Source organism: Lissotriton vulgaris, chromosome 1_2, assembly GCF_964263255.1.
Source record: "Lissotriton vulgaris chromosome 1_2, aLisVul1.2, whole genome shotgun sequence".
Classification (NCBI taxonomy): domain Eukaryota; kingdom Metazoa; phylum Chordata; class Amphibia; order Caudata; family Salamandridae; genus Lissotriton; species Lissotriton vulgaris.
Genome location: NC_141686.1, coordinates 139210920 through 139228091, shown reverse-complemented (window position 1 = coordinate 139228091; position 17172 = coordinate 139210920).

The following is a 17172-nucleotide window of genomic DNA, read 5'->3' as shown; positions in this document are numbered from 1 at the left end:
TCCCGCCTCCCGAGGTCCGCGAGCTGCCGGTGCAAGGAGCGCCCTGCCGGTCCGGGGTAGCCCGGGTGCCCAGGAGGGGGCCGAGGAGGCGGAGGAGTGTGGCGCCTGTTGCGGGGCTCCTCAGACCTGAGGGAGCCCCGATTTAGAAGAGGAGACGCGCCGCACTGTGAGGAGCCCCGCCGGAAGAGCGCAGTCGGTGAGTGGGGCCCAGGGCTGATGTGAAGTGCGTGCGTGCCTGTGTGTATGCCTGTGGGGGAGGGGAGGGGAGGGAAGGGGGGGGAGTGTGTGCGCGCGTGTGTGCGTGTGTGCACGAGGGAATGTGTGTGCGTATGCGTGACTGTGTGTGATTGAGAGAGAATGCGAGGCGGGGGATAGTGTGCCGTGTGCCTGTATGTGTGCCGTATGCCTGCGTGTGCATGCGCGCGCCTGTGTGTGTGTGTGTGTGTGCGTGCGTGCATGCAGAGGGGTGGGGGCTGCCTGTGTCTGTGTGTGAGCGAGGGCTTTGCACCACGCATGCGCAGCTATCAGACGCTCGCTCCCGAGGTGAAATCTGACCTCGTCAAAGCGCGCGTCTGGTAGCTGTCCACATTCCTAAATACGGGCCACAATAGGTCTGAAGCAGACACCTTCAATGCTCACGCATTGAGGGTAGGTCTGCTCGACCTAAAAAGAGAAATGTTTTTTCCAATAAGTATATAATGACTGTTTCCTATTGGATATATTTTATTAATAGGGTGGAGAGATACAACAATCTTGAAAATATTAAGACAACAAAATCCTTACAGTCTTGATAAAGGTGGACACAATTACATGAAAACCACCGAAACGCGTCAAGCACAATCTGCATATTGACACGTGAATAGTGAAATACTGATGCTTACAGTGTATTAACGCACGTTTCAAAGAAGAAAGAATAGATGTGCAATTGTAAATGACAAGGAGTTAGGTCGTACATGTAGTGTTGTCTTTATTCTTTGGTTATTCTTGATTGCTAGTGGTATCGGACTTTGTATGAAATTTATGAATATTGTTTAAAATATTTTTAATATGATTATTTGTATTTGTATACATTTATTTTATGATGTAATATTGTGTATAATGCGCTCAAATATTAATATTTTGTGATAATAAAGTGTTTTAATCTTACTTAGTGCCTACTTCGTAGGTTCATATTTGCATGACAGTAATTCAAGCAGTGTGCCAGGGGAAAATTTGTTTTTTGCTGGTTTGAAATACCCTATTTCCCTTGTCCTTAAAAAAGGGGTTCCTCTCATTCTTTTTACCGTTGCCCATGCAAATACAGATGTACTTTCCATGTTTTTCCACTTACCTGATCAGGACTACCAGGGTGTTGGTTAGTAACCCATCACCTTTTGTTTGGAAGGGCTGTGTTGCAAAGTCATACTGTGCCCTGGGCACACCCCAACTTTTTGCTGACTGATACTAGTGGTAACTGACTCTGACTGACCCTTGGCTCTGCCTAACCAGGCCCGGAGCCAGTGCTGTGCTGAAAGAAACACATGAGAATACAATTAAAACACCTACATATACTAGGGTACACAATGGTATGGTAAGGTACCGCTGTGATTGACATGACCTACCGTATAGCACCCTAGTATATAATAGGGCAGGGGGATTGAAACTACCTAAACGTCCCTAGTACCCTAGGTCATGGCAGTTTAGAGGCCAGCAGCTCTTTTTGCACTTGCATGTGTGCACTGCTGAAGCCCAAGGCCAGTTTAAAGGCAGCGCTGGGTGCGAGAACTACTTTTAAAAAGTAAATTGTGCCCAAACTCGACTTTGGGGTTTGTGGCATTCAAAATAGATGTTGCCAATGTTTTGGCATTTTAGGAACCCCCAGGGTCTCCCCTAGGTGTCCCATGTGTGGGGGGTCAGCTATTTATAAGGTGCACCCTTATAAAATGAGTTTGATATGCCCTGGGTTAAATGAAATTTCACATTTCACTTCCCACATTGTGGTAACTTGCTGCTCAAATTCGACTTTGATGCTAGGAGCACCGTGGTGGTAGGATCTGCAATATTTCTGCAGATTCAGAGCCCCTAAAGTCTCCCCTAATTGCACATGGGGTGGGTTTCCTGTAGATATAAGACAAGTACGTATTAAATATGTTTTTGTAAGTCCTGGTGCTGGAGAAATGGCCTAAGTCATTTTTCCCACTGCAAATCCCCTGTTTCATAGGTTAACATGGTAGGAAGTTATTGATTAATAACTCTTGATATGAGAGGGCTAGAAATGCCATTCAAAGACTTCCCAGAATGGTATTAATAAATCCAACAATATCATGTTGTTGAATTTCTCTTAAAGTGTACATACAGTAAGTTATAAGTAGGACTTTCTTGTTTGTAAGTCCAGATTCAGCCTTCCAGTGGCCTACCCTGATTGGTCAGAGTTAAGTGGATTAGCCAGGCTGCCTTGTAGAGGTGATAAAGAGCCCCTAGGGTTAACCATCTCTGCTGGCAGGGCAGTGTGCTGTTCCATAGGAATGCCAAGCCTGGGGCAGGAGTCGTAAACGTGTCATTTACAACTCTGAACTTTCCACCTTAGGCAGATGGCAGGATTAAGGAAGGTATGAGCAGATGCAGGGGGGGGGAGTCTAAGTAAATTAGCCATCCTATGGGTGTGTTTGGCCAGCTCTTACCTCCTTGAGGGAAAATCAGCCATTATGGATTTGGAAGATTTGATACACTCTGGGACAAAATAATGCCACACTCTACAGGATGTGGTCATATCGTGGAGGAGTTACCCTGCTCCCATTGGTCAGAAGTGACCTCCTGCTTGGCCCAGAGAACTTGGAATAAGTATCTGAGAGGAGCAGAGCCCTCCAGGTCTGCTATGTTGCTTGAGACTTACTGAAGCAAGAAGTGCCCTGTTGAGAGGTTTTGCTGTGCAAAGATTTCTACGGCCTGACCTCTGAAGACTGCACCATCTGAAACTACAGGACCAATAGAACTGCGTGTTACTACCACCCGCTGAAAATCGACTCGGAAGGATTCCCGGGCAATCGGTCCGCACGGCTACACCGAGCTGCGGCCCGTTTCTGTGCTCTCTGAGTCTACCGCCGAAGGTACGTATTGCTCAGCCCAGTATGTCCCTTGGCTACGATGTCACTATTTGGAATGCTGAACTTTTCACGCACATGTGCACATGACTGATGCTCGTTTTTCTACCCCCTGTAGAAAACGGTGATTGACTATGGAACTGAATTCCCCGTGTGAGCAGCCCCGCACGCATCATTAATTTCCTCCAGGATTTGCTTTTCAAAAGGTAAACCCCGGCCCGCATTCCTATTGCGAACTCCTAGTGTCTTTCAGGCTATCAATCTTAGTGGTCCATCTTTTGTTTGCAGCCCCTTGAACCTCATTGTTGACAAAAAGCTCAAGATTGCCAACCGTCCAGTGAATCACCCCGTTTAGGAGACGCAACTGCACTCAGCCCCCTTGCAGGTACTTTTCTGACGTTAGCGACCGTATTCAGAAGGACAAATAGACTCCAATCATGTGTACTAATTTGTGGTCCACTTTGTTCCCAGACTACCACTCTAACTCCTTGTAAACTAGTTGAGCCGAACACTCAGGTAGGGAGCTCTTTATGTTGGTGGTCGTTTAATCATTGCCTTCATAACACACTGAATTTTGTTGATTATAAGGGAACTTGTTTTTCCTCTTTCAGATTCTCTGTCTGGTCCTGATGAGAATCGGACAAAGGGTCCGGTTCGAAACGTGTCGACCTTGTTTGTTGGGTTTATGTCCAAAATATTTGTACGCATGTATGTTCTTGAGTAGCATTGTATATTAAGTATTTAAGCTGAAGAAAAGAAAAATTCTCTTTTTTTCATACTGAAAAATTCCTGGATTTAAGCGTTGACATTTTCCCATGTTGTTTGTTGTTTTATGTCTGTTTTGTGTTGTAAGTTGGAAGGTGTGAGAGTATGATATGAAGACGAGCTGATTCAAGAGACTGTGTGAATGAGTTATGATAATTTTTTGTCCATTTTTGTGGGATACGTCTGTCTCCCAAATATTCTTTAGGTGTGTTCACATATATTCTTAAATATTTTGTACTGTGGTTGTGTTTTTTTCTCAAAAATGTTCTATCAAAAAAGAAATAAATATTGATGGATTAACTCCAACATATGGTTAACAATTCATTGTTTGTTAGCCTGGTGAAAAAAGTATGGTTTGTAGTAGAACTCAGTATTGGCATCTTTGTTGTTGATTACGTAAATAGACTCTGCCTTACTGAAGGTGAGTCAAAGCCCTTGTTCGGTTCTTGACCATCTGAAACTACAGCCCTGTGGATTATCTTGCTGAAAAAGAACTAGAGAGTGGACTTGCTGTGGTCCCGCGAGTAAAAAGAGCCCGCATTGCAGGCCGCTCCTTTGGGTTGCTGGCGCCACAGTTGTGGAACACTTTGCCGCTGACATTACGCGGTGCTACTAATTTGCTTGCCTTCAGGAAGGGCCTTAAAACTTGGCTTTTTGCCCTTTAGGCCATTTCCCCTCTGTTTTTGTTTCTTCTAATCTGTTTTTACATCACTGTGTTGTGTTATTCTGCTATAGGGCTCAATAAAAGCGCCGGGACACTCTTTTTGAGTAGCCGTGCGCTATACAAAACAATATATAACATAACATAACATAACATAACATAACTCCCTGAAAGCTACAGGTTAAAATAGCTCATCTGGAACATCACCAACTAAATCTACACCTTTGATAACTACCAGTGGATTTGTAAGGGTGTTGTACCAGTGGATTGTGGGTATTGATATCCTCAACTTTCAAGGACCACCTTGGAGCTTCCAGACCCTCGAGTGAGTGTGAGACACTTTGGGACCCCTTGAGGAACTTCAGGAAGAAGTTCAAGAAGTTTGGAGAACTTTGAAGCAACTTTGAAAAAAAAAGCTCCATAGACGGACCGACTCAACCTGGCCTGCCTTCAACCGCGAGCCGGCCAAGCCAACCAGGTTCGTCCTGCTAAAAGCTCCATTGCTCCAACTTCCAGAGATTGACCGGGACTAGAAGAAATCTGAAGCCGGCCAACCCTCACCGGATCCGTCTACTTGAAGAGCATCGAGAGACCCCGCGCGAAAAAGCTCCAGAAATGTTTCTGTGTCCGCTCGTAGAAAAGGTGACCGGGAGCAACCGCGAACGGCAAACGCCTGCCTTCCATCGCGTACCAGCCTGGATTGATGGATGGCCCGTTCAAGCGCTAGAGAAACATTTTCTAAATCTGCTCCAGGGAAGTTGACCAGGAGCTCATCGAGAGGCAAACCGCCGAACCCTCACCGAATCTGGACTGGCGTGGAGCTTTGAGGGACCTCGGGAAGAAAAGCTCCAGAAACGTTTCTAAGTGTGAAGGTAGAAACTGGGACCGGGACCTGCCGGGAGCTGTAGTCGTCAGGGCTCGATCGCGCCCGGCCTGAAACTTTGACTTTGGCCCGGTCTATCGCGAGCAGGTATCACAATATGGTGCTATATGTTTCTGAGTGCTATATTTTGCTGAATCTTTGTAATTCATATCCCCAGTTCCCTACATTAGATTTGTGTCATTTTGGTGTAATTTTAAAGATAAAAGTATGTCCTATTTTTATAAATTGGTATTGGATTTTTATTATGTGTTGTGTCTTAATTATTTACTGAATTGGTGTTTTTAAATGCTTTACATACCTTTCTTTGAAGTTAAGCCTGCCTGCTCGCAGCCAATCTACCCTTGGAGCATAGTAATAAGTTTCTAAGACCTATGCTGAGTACTACCAGGTGTTAGGGGCGTTATTGCCAGTGGCAGACCTACATTTGCCCCTACCAATAACCCACTATCCAACAGGCACATTTTCTTAATGGTGATTAAAATGGCATGATTCTCAGATTTTGTAGATGTATTTAAATGTCAACACGCTAGCTCAAGAAAACTACAGATATGATTGACTCTCAGTTATGAGCGTGGGTGGGCAAAATATTGTATCTAACAGATACTTCAGTGCTTATTTGAACTGCTGGTTGCAAGGAAGACTCACTAGCACTTTTTTGGATTGGACTGGGACTTATTTTAATCTGACAGAGAACGGAAGAGAGACGGGCAGCAAAAGTGGAAAGAAGGAAGCAAAGAAAAACTAAAAACAATGGCAAACGGAGAAAGCATAGACAAAGGAGCCTACAACAGTAAGATATAGGGGCAGAGGTAGCATATTGGTGGATGAAAGAGGCATGAGGCGAAATGGAAACTAAACAGCCTTTTTATATGGCAACCCGACATATGGCAGCAGCGCTGGAGGGCTTCCTGAGAACAATGTGGCCCTACCACTTATTGTTTTGCTAATGAAGCACTGAATTACTTGTAGGTGAATGACGTACAAAATAGTTGCAGGATATTTTTTTCTTTTGGGCATTAAGCACGCCTCTGACCCCATCACTCCCCCACGATCACCGACCACCCCCCCACTGCACTCAGGATCACAGTTCCTGAACTATTTTATGCTACTGATCATACCCTGTTTTTATCAAAAGCAAATCATCTCATTGCCAGTTACAGAACATAAAATATACAAGTACATAGAATATGCTGGGTTATGGTAAGCACATCATCCCTAGTAAAAGACATGCTTGTGATTACGAAGGCCCTTAAGGGTAAATTGGGCACCATGGGCCTGTGAAATAAACAAAAATAAAAAACAGATTTGCCATTAATGTGCTAATACATGCAAGCAGCACTTGTACACAACTGTGTTTGCATGCGTTAGCACATTAGAGACAGACTTTTTGGCTTTGCTAATTCTTGATTGTTTATGATGTTCATAACAAAAACTCTGGCTGTGCCCGGCCTATAAGACAAGAGTGAGTGTGAGTCCTTCGTAGCACTGGTTGACATTTTTTACAAGGGTTTGTGAGCATTTCTTAATAAAATAATATTTATTAAAATCAATATCTCACAGGGTTGCTTTTGTCACAGCACAAACTCAATAAAATGGATCACTGCCTCTACAAGAACTATAATATCATGTAACGTTTTTTACAAGCATGCGCGCGTGTTGCAGCGCGGAAGGGATTTGCACCGTGCAGATCATTGGTGTAAACTCAAGTACGAGGATTGACCTTTAGTCCTGGACTGAGGCATGGCACAACAATTCAATTACAGCGGGTTACAGCGAAGCACATAGGGCCCCACAAGAATGACAGAGAGTAGAAGGTTTGCAAACCATGGTTTATGAACAGATTAGTTAAGTTGTAGACGCATATCAGTCAAATTACTTATTAATCAATGATCACCTTTTAATGCTTTGGTCAGTATAATTCAAGAGATCCAAACTAGCAAATACAAAGACAACCTGTTTAAAGGTGTCATGAGAAAATCGAGCAAATTCAGTTTCCCCTGAAGGTAAATTCACTATTATGCAAAGCTAAAAGTCAGATGAAGTTGGGAGACGTCAAACAGAAGTGAAGCCTCTGAAAGACAGAATCAAACAAAGATGCAGCCAGGTAAATGAGAATGGATGTGCTCGGAAGTGCAGCTCTTTGAGCAGGTGCAAAGTAAGGCATCTGATCGGGAGAGAAACGAAAGGGGAATGTGAATCAAAAGAATGGAAGGGGCCACCTGAATCTACGTAGCTCAGCAATGAATAATTAAAACATGCAATACTCAGCAAGATGCAACACTCTCCATAGTTCTCAGGGTGAGGAGACCAATCACGACCGAATGTCTCTGATAGGAAGGTTTCTTACTTCTGCCCAGCTATTGCACATTGGAAGTATGCTGCTGCACGACCTTCAAGAGGTACCTTGTAGAAGGACAGTACATCACGGTCAGCTTGTCCCAGGCCTCTTCACTCTTTATGGAATACAAACAGAAAGCTGATTCTCACAGAAACCAAAACATTTGGAACCTTCTAATTAACACGAGCTACTGCAGTTTGGCTCCTAAAACACGATAAAGAACACAGCAGCCAAAAGTAAATGTTCACGTTAAGGCGAGTCATTTAAATTGAGGCCTACACAGAATATGCCTATAGTAATGTGAAAATCACATATATTATGCGCAAATTAATACATATGTCATGCTAAACGAAAAGTAGTGACCGAGCATCACCACACATCATTGTGGAAGAAGCAATCATAGCACCATTGTTACTCAATATATAGGCAATAAATGTATGTAAACAATCGCCTATACATATACCAACAGGAATAAAGAAAGAATGGCGGGGTGTGCAAGAGGCCTATGGATCATCATGTCCAATAACAAGCTGTATCACATGAATCACAGCTGTATGAATGTACTCATTACTTATCCTGGACTTCCAATTTCATCGTGTCACTACAAAGAATTTCAAACATACCCAGACATTTCTGCGTCGACTATCTCACAGCACAGCCTGACAGAAACAAAATAATACAGCTGAGCCTGTTTTATCTCCTGTGTGTTTGTACCCAGGAATTCCTATCCCTTACATTTGAATGTAATGCCCCGTATGTGATAAACAATACATCCTGACATCTCCATGCATTATTATGGGTTATTGCACGCCATAAATAATGAAGCTAAATATTCCAATTACTCATCGCTCTTTCTATCAGTGCACGGTGTATACATCACACCTCTGCAATCCCCTTCTTCTGCCTCAGCTAATCTCTGCATGAAATAATTCCATTCCATGGCAGTAGTGGGCTGGATAAATTGATGACATTTTGTTTTTAGCTGATGGAAATCCCACCAAGTGTCGCTAGATGGAGAGGGATGGTGTAAATAAAACCACTCTTATTCTAGCTGCGATTAACCTACTTTTGTCACGGCAAGATAATAGCTTGTCTCGCTTATGTGGTAGCGGGCCCTCGTCTTTGGGGTACTCGCGACGCAGCGACTCCGCATACAAAGGTCACTGCATCAAACTTCCCCAGGGACTTCTTTCTTAGATTCCTATCAGATTGGAACCGCATCATCCCTGGATCCCTGATGATCTGCTCTGCATCTTGTAGTAATAAACATTACTTGATTCCCTGGTGATCATTATCTTAGTTTGGTTTTCCAAGGTGCCTTGGATCTAGCGCTCATGTTTAGGAAGGGCTAGACATCAACTGAATGCCATGGATCCGTTAGATTTGGACTTCGATGAGTTTTAGTTTGAGCCCCACTTATGCATGTGCTTCTCTCATGCCCTTTAACTATGAGCATGTTAAAAAAATGTTTGTCCAAAGTGAGAATTGATGTATTCCATGGGTTCCACTCCACTCATGGAATGTACTGCTTTACAACCTCTGAATCTGCTTCAACCCTTTGCATGTATTTCAGGTGAGGATCGTTCAACCAACACAATTGGTCAAAACGCTGTCCAACCAGGCTGCCTGAAATACCAATGGTCTACAACAGACACCTCTGCCCTGAGTGCCAGGAGAGATCCACCCAGAAGCGTAATGCACATATGGCAAACTGGACAAGATCCTCCCTTCTGTCTGATAGATCTTGTGAATGGATCAATATCCTGCACCACTACTGGTGTCCTTGTGACTATTGAATATTACATATGGGTTTATTTACTTTGGGGTAAGTATCCCTATTGTATCCTTTTAAACCATCAATGTAAGTAGCCCTATCCTATCCTTTCAAACCATTGATGTAAGTATCCCTATGCTATCCTTTCAAACCATCGATGTAAGTATCCCTATTGTATCCTTTCAAAGAATCAGAGTAAGTACCCCTATACTATCCTTTCAAACCATCAGTGTAAGTATCCCTATCCTATACTTACAAACCATTGATGTAAGTGTACCTATTGTATCCGTTCAAACCATCAGTGTAAGTATCCTTATCCTATCCTCACAAACCATCGATGTAAGTATCCCTATTGTATCCTTTTAAACCATCAATGTAAGTATCCCTATCCTATCCTTTCAAACCATCGATGTAAATATCCCTATTGTATCCTTTCAAAGCCTCAGAGTAAGTATCCCTATCCTATCCTTTCAAACCATCAGTGTAAGTATCCCTATCCTATCCTCACAAACCATCAATGTAAGTATACCTATTGTATCCGTTCAAACCATCAATGTAAGTACCCCTATCCTATCCTTTCAAACCATCGATGTAACTATCCCTATCCTATCCTTTCAAACCATCAGTGTAAGTATACCTATTGTATCCATTCAAACCATCAATGTAAGTATCCCTATCCTATCCTTTCAAACCATAGATGTAAGTATCCCTATCCTATCCTTTCAAACCATCGATGTAAGTATCCCTATTGTATCCTTTCAAAGCATCAGAGTAAGTACCCCTATCCTATCCTTTCAAACCATCAGTGTAAGTATCCCTATCCTATCCTCACAAACCATCGATGTAAGTATACCTATTGTATCCGTTCAAACCATCAATGTAAGTACCCATATCCTATCCTTTCAAACCATCGATGTAACTATCCCTATCCTATCCTTTCAAACCATCAGTGTAAGTATACCTATTGTATCCATTCAAACCATCAATGTAAGTATCCCTATCCTATCCTTTCAAACCATAGATGTAAGTATCCCTATCCTATCCTTTCAAACCATCAGTGTAAGTATCCCTATCCTATCCTTACAAACCATCGATGTAAGTATACCTATTGTATCCGTTCAAACCATCAATGTAAGTATCCCTATGCTATCCTTTCAGACCATCAATGAAAGTATCCCTATCCTATCCTTTCAGACCATCAATGAAAGTATCCCTATCCTATCCTTTCAGACCATCAATAAAAGTATCCCTATCCTATTCTATCCGACCATCAATGTAAGTATCCCTATCCTATCCTTTCAGATCGTCAATGTCAGTATCTCTATCCTATCCTTTCAAACCATCAATGTAAGTATCCCTATCCTATCCTTTCAGATCGTCAATGTCAGTATCTCTATCCTATCCTTTCAAACCATCAATGTAAGTATCCCTATCCTATCCTTTAAAATCATCAGTGTAAGTATCCCTATCCTATCCTTACAAACCATCGATGTAAGTATCCCTATTGTATCCTTTCAAACCATCGATGTAAGTATCTCTATCCTATCCTTTCAAATCATCAGTGTAAGTATCCCTATCCTATCCTTACAAACCATCGATGTAAGTATCCCTATTGTATCCTTTCAAACCATCGATGTAAGTATCCCTATCCTATCCTTTCAAACCATCAGTGTAAGTATCCCTATCCTATACTTACAAACCATTGATGTAAGTGTACCTATTGTATCCGTTCAAACCATCAATGTAAGTATCCCTATCCTATCCTTTCAAACCATCAATGTAAGTATCCCTATCCTATCCTTTCAAACCATCAATGTAAGTATCCCTATCCTATCCTTTCAAACCATCAATGTAAGTATCCCTATTGTATCCTTTCAAACCATCGATGTAAGTATCCCTATCCTATCCTTTCAAATCATCAGTGTAAGTATCCCTATCCTATCCTTACAAACCATCGATGTAAGTATCCCTATTGTATCCTTTCAAACCATCGATGTAAGTATCCCTATCCTATCCTTTCAAACCATCAGTGTAAGTATCCCTATCCTATACTTACAAACCATTGATGTAAGTGTACCTATTGTATCCGTTCAAACCATCAATGTAAGTATCCCTATCCTATCCTTTCAAACCATCAATGTAAGTATCCCTATCCTATCCTTGCAAACCATCAATGTAAGTATCCCTATTGTGTCTTTTCAAACCATCATTGTTGCTGGAGGTGAAACGATTGTTCAAGAGACAGAAGCCTAAGAAAGACGTCAGAACATTTCCAACTGTGGTTCAACAAGGGTTGTGTGATGCCAAATACGATTATTATCCACAATCTTCGGGAAGCTCAATGGCAAACTTCAAAACTTAACAAAGTTGGGAAGTGTTACTGTTTCCCCCACATCAGAATTTGTTGGAAAAACAATCTGCATACATGTTTCATCATTGCTGAGTTTGATTTGATTGAAGAGGATCTTAGAATGTGATTACATTTATGTTGCATTTCGCAGAAAAAATTCACACAGGTGAAGCACACTTGAACTGGGAAACTTGACGATTCGCAAAGATCATAAACTTAGCAAACGTTTGCAGGTATAATAAAATTTCGCAGACCCATGCCTTACAAGCCACCTATATATAGTGTTTTATTTCAAATGCATTACCTTCTTTTCTGGGTGAACCTGCCCTCTATACTGCATGCGGTGATTTAGCTCCATATCACAAAATATCCTTTTATCCTGGGTCAGCAGTCTCTGCCTATCCAAGTGCTCCTCATATTTGTCAACTGCCTTGATGTGTGTAAACGTATGTAAGTATAATACAGATATTAAAGATCTGCAGTATTGTGTAATAAAGTTTCACTTGAAGATCAGATTTTACTTTTTTTAAAAGCCTCAAATTGAGTTTTGTCTACACTTCTTTTGTTCAGTGTGCTGCCTAACATTCTAAGTAACTTTGCTCAAAGCAATCACAAATCCCCCTGGGTTAGCCAGGAAGACAATTTCGATGAGAAAAAATACAGATTTAACTGTCTTGAAACCCAGCTGAAAACTGAATATGGAGAACTGTTTTGCCAAGAAATTCAAAGCAGCTACAGAGAAAAGGGGTTTCCTTAAGCTAGGAGAAAGGGAAGAAGAAGATTTCAAGAATTATGTAACAAATACTTAGAATTCTAGGATTAATAGAGGGTACAGAGCATGTCAGTGTATATTTAGTGATGGTCGCATTTAGCTTTTTACGGGTGGTATTTGCTTTCTATGAGTATTATGTAGCGTTTGTTCCATGACAGCACTCCCAAAAGTATTTGACTATGTGTCTATGTAACAAGTTCATTCTGTCACACGTCTCCTGACAAGTGCAGAACAGCGATTTTGTATTTGCATGTGCTCACCAATAGGGCTTTAAGCCTAATTTAAACTCCATTGAACATAGGGGGCCTCACCTTTCTCCTTGCCTTGGCACTACTAACGACTGATGGCCAATGCAGTAGTATGGCATTGGCCATTTCATCTTAACCAAAGTGGGAAGACTGCCAACTGGCTTTCCCAAGTAAATCTGTGTGGTATATCATTATTATGTCCCCAGGTATCCCATGGTTGTATGTATTGTGCCTGAGACTGTTTGGGTACATGAGAGGTGAGGTTTCTATGGCTTGTCCCTCTCCCTGGGTTGTTTGTAGCTCCTGTGGTTGTAGGCTGCTCCCTATGATTACTGGTAGTCATTGCTGTTGTATGTGCTTCTTAGATCATCTCCCCCAACCTGCTCATTCGATTCTCCCTCCTTGTAGAATCATTGTGAAACTACAATATGTATCTGGTTTCTGATCCATAGTAGGCCTGGGCGGAGTTTGTGGAGTTCCGCATAGACCAAAAAACTCTGCCGCACTAATCGGAGTTCTGCAAGCAGCGGAATGCGTTAAGTCATGCTGATTTTTAACCCCAGGTGTTTGTCCCGCACTGGAAAATCATCGCGAACAGCAGCACGAGCCGCGCATGAGGGTGCTGCTTCTTTTTGCCGCTCGAGTAGATGTTCAACTCAAGCGGCAGCTTCCTCTAAGCAAACTGAAGGTTTCTCAACGCGAGCTTTCCTGGCTATCCGCGACCGCTTTCAGAAATCTCACCAGGAAGTGGTCTGGAGTAATATTTTCGTCTCTCGCCAACTTAACGTTGGCAAGCATGAGCATGGAAAAAACGGAGCGCAGAATGGGAAAAACTCCGCAAGCCCCACAAGCAGAGTGGAATTTCATGCCCAGGCCTAATCCATAGCCACAGAATGAAACAGGAACATTCTGTTACTACTCACGTGACTTGTATAAAACCAGTTGTAACATATATGTGACCAGAGTGACAGCTCCATTATGAATGATTGCCATGGAACTATGGAATAACTGAAAGGGAAAAACATTTTTCCTCTATTGGTTCCAGCTTATGTTTGTAGCTAAATTTGAAGTTTAGTTGAATATAAACTTCTCAAAGACTGTATTTAAGCTGACCCTTTCTGCTTACCCAATATTTATGTGTTACGTGAAGCAGGTCTTCACTGTAGAAGAAGTTGAGGACAAGAGGAAAACTCTTTGACTATCTCACTTTGTGATGCCCTAAGTGTGAGCCATACCTAGACTCAAGTCATGAGCTCACTGTGTCATTGGAACCAGGCTGCACTTGACTGAAGAGGCCCAATTAGGCTGAAACTGGTCTTGGATTTATTTTGGTCAGATTCAGAGTGCACCTGACTTGACGGTTTGTGCTAGACTATCTCATTGGAGCAGGACCAAGGCTGATTTGCATATGGCTGGGTCTAATATGAGGTTGCATGTTGGGCAAAAAAAAAATGAACTGGAATGCAGCCCTAGTGGCTGATATTATTTCAAGCATTTCATCTATCACGTTTTTGTATGCTCACTGTGCCACTGAAACCAACCTGCCAGGAGGACAAAAAACATTAGACTGGGAAACAGCCTGAGTAATTATCAGTGGTTGAGATAAATTCAAAATGTCATCCATCACTTTTTTTTGCTTCTCACTTTGAGGGGTAAGCACTCCACCTTGAGGATAAGATCTATTAAGCTTTGCCCTGCTGAATGAGAAATCCTGCCTTTCCAAAGCGAGTATATGCAGTTGTGTTCTGTAGAGATGCAAAGTACTTAGTATTGCTAAGTGAGACTGAAATTGGATTTCCATCATTGCTCCTCTCCCCGACCCAAAAAAGTAGAGCCTCCTGAAAAGTGTGCTCGAGTATGGGTATAAATGCAGGCATAAGGCCAGAATGGGTGAACCTGCCATCAACACCATTGTTCTTGGTTGGGGAACCTTCCAACCCAAATTTTGATGTTCAACTGAATGAGCCCTCAGTTAATTTCTAAGGCCTGCAGGATCCCACATACCAGAAGAAGCTACCACGACTACGACTTCCATTACCACAACAGAGGCTGGTGCTGTTGTGGTGAACTATTTCCTGCATCCATAGTTGGTCAGCAACACAAGTAAGGGGAAGTGGTTTTACCATCCACAAAGGCTGCAAAACGCCACAAGTCCATCACAGCGCTGCTCTATCTTCATCTCTTCCCACCAAGTCGCCAACTCACAAAGTGATACAAAGCCAACTGCGTCAGACTAAGACCACGCTAAAGAAAGATTGCAAACTACACGTAAAGATACTTTTGCAGGATACCCTGTTATATAGTCTAATAAGATTTGAAGATTTGTAAGGGTATCCTTTGTTCCTCACATGCACTTTCCAAGCTCAGCATAGGAGAGTTCCGCAGAAGTACTGTAAATGCATACAATGAACATACTATTCTAATAATAATAAAATCCATAGTGTTTTCTTAAAAGAATAACAGTTTATGGATATTCTATGTATTTTGATTGATGCATTGTGCAGTCTGAACTAGTCAGTCTATCTCATACGCACACCAAATGTACGCATTCCCTATGGAAGTCAGAGCCTAAAGAAGAGGTACCTGGCAATTTTTGAGGTTTGCAGTATGTTCGACGTGGCCCTTCTTTGGGGGATTTCCCTAAAACCTTTTGCTTTTTGTCCTGTGGTTTTTCATGACCTTAGGACTCTGGGCACATACCCACTGTACTGCAGTGCGTGCACCCTTCCTACACATGCTAGGATGGGGGTGCTTACTTTATTGGTTATGAGGTTGTACCTGTGAGTGCCCAGTAAAAAGGTACACTGCATATCCAGAGTGGGTACTGCACTAGCTAGTAGTGGTATGTAGCACTGATTGTGCCACTCACCGGAATATCCTGTCAAACATATATCATGGTCAGGTTGGCCTTCCTCACTCATTAGCCAACCCTGAAGGGGCATTTCACTACCACCAGAGCGGCCCTAGGGTACGCCCTGAGGTGAGAAACTCGGAGTAGGTGAGCGGCCAGGTAGGTATACATGCGTCTTCTCTGCCCAGGTAGTGAAGAACTTCTTTGTGTGTTTTCCCTACCTAGGGGATCGGCTCGACCCATGGGACACCTCCCGGGTGTTGCTGATTCTCTTGCTGTGGCCATAGGGCCCGGGTCCTTTCCCACTGTAAATGCAGTGTGTAAATGCCCTCACCCTTCCTACCCATGTTTTGAAGTGGTGCTTACCTGATGTTTGTAAAACAGGTCACCAGCCTACCATTGCAGGCCAGTGTGTGCGTACTTGCACCAATGATGGTTTTAAACATGTGTCCATCCTGCCATTGCAGGCCGGTGTGCTCACTTGCACCTATGGTGTTTCCAAACATGTGTCTAGCCTGCCAGTGTAGGTCTGTGTATGTGCAATTGTGCATCTGCTCAGGCTGGTCTTTCTAAATCACTAGCCATCCTGAGAGGACCTTTCTCTATCACTAGAGCACTCAGAGGGAACGTCTTAAGGGGTAAAGCGAGTGGTAGGTGAAAGACCGGACAGGGACACATGTCCCCTGCCCAGGTAATGAGGAGTATCCATGTGTGTTTTCACTGCCTATATAGTTTGCTCTTCCCATAGGCTAAGATGTGCAAATGGTTACAATTACTTTGGGCTGCGATAGTGGATTGCAGTAGAGCATCCTCATCATGTTTCCTATCATTGGATTCACAATGACAAACACTTTCATGTGGTAAAGGTGGTTTTGTCATTACTAGCTTAGAAATGCCACTCCTAGATAGTGTATTAACAATAATCAAATGCCAATACTGATACTCATTCGATCTCTCATTCAAACCTAATGACCACACTCCTTAATTGTTATGAACATTTTATGATTTACTACAGACATGTTTTATTTAAAAATTAAAACATTTCTGTAATGAATCATGAAATGATCATTGCAATTAAGAAGTGTGGTCATTTAGTTTGAATGAGAGATAAAATGAACATCAGTATTGGCATTTGATTGTTGTTTATAGCTTTCATATGGCCTAGCCTCACTGATTGTGGGCTGAACCCTATATTGTTTAAGACTCCTAGAAAGTGGGCAATTCTTTACTCTAAAACTCTTTGTGTGTCTTTTAGCTTGACTCTAGTCCACACTGGAGGCTGGGGGAGCACATCTGGTCATTCACCAGCAACATCTATAGAACACTGGGGATGCAACTGGAACAACATACCTCTGCCATTTGCCTTCTTGCTGGATAGATTGAGGGAAGAGGTTTTGACACATGGCCTCTGGGAGCCAGATCACGGCCCCTCTAAAGATTAAGATCTGTT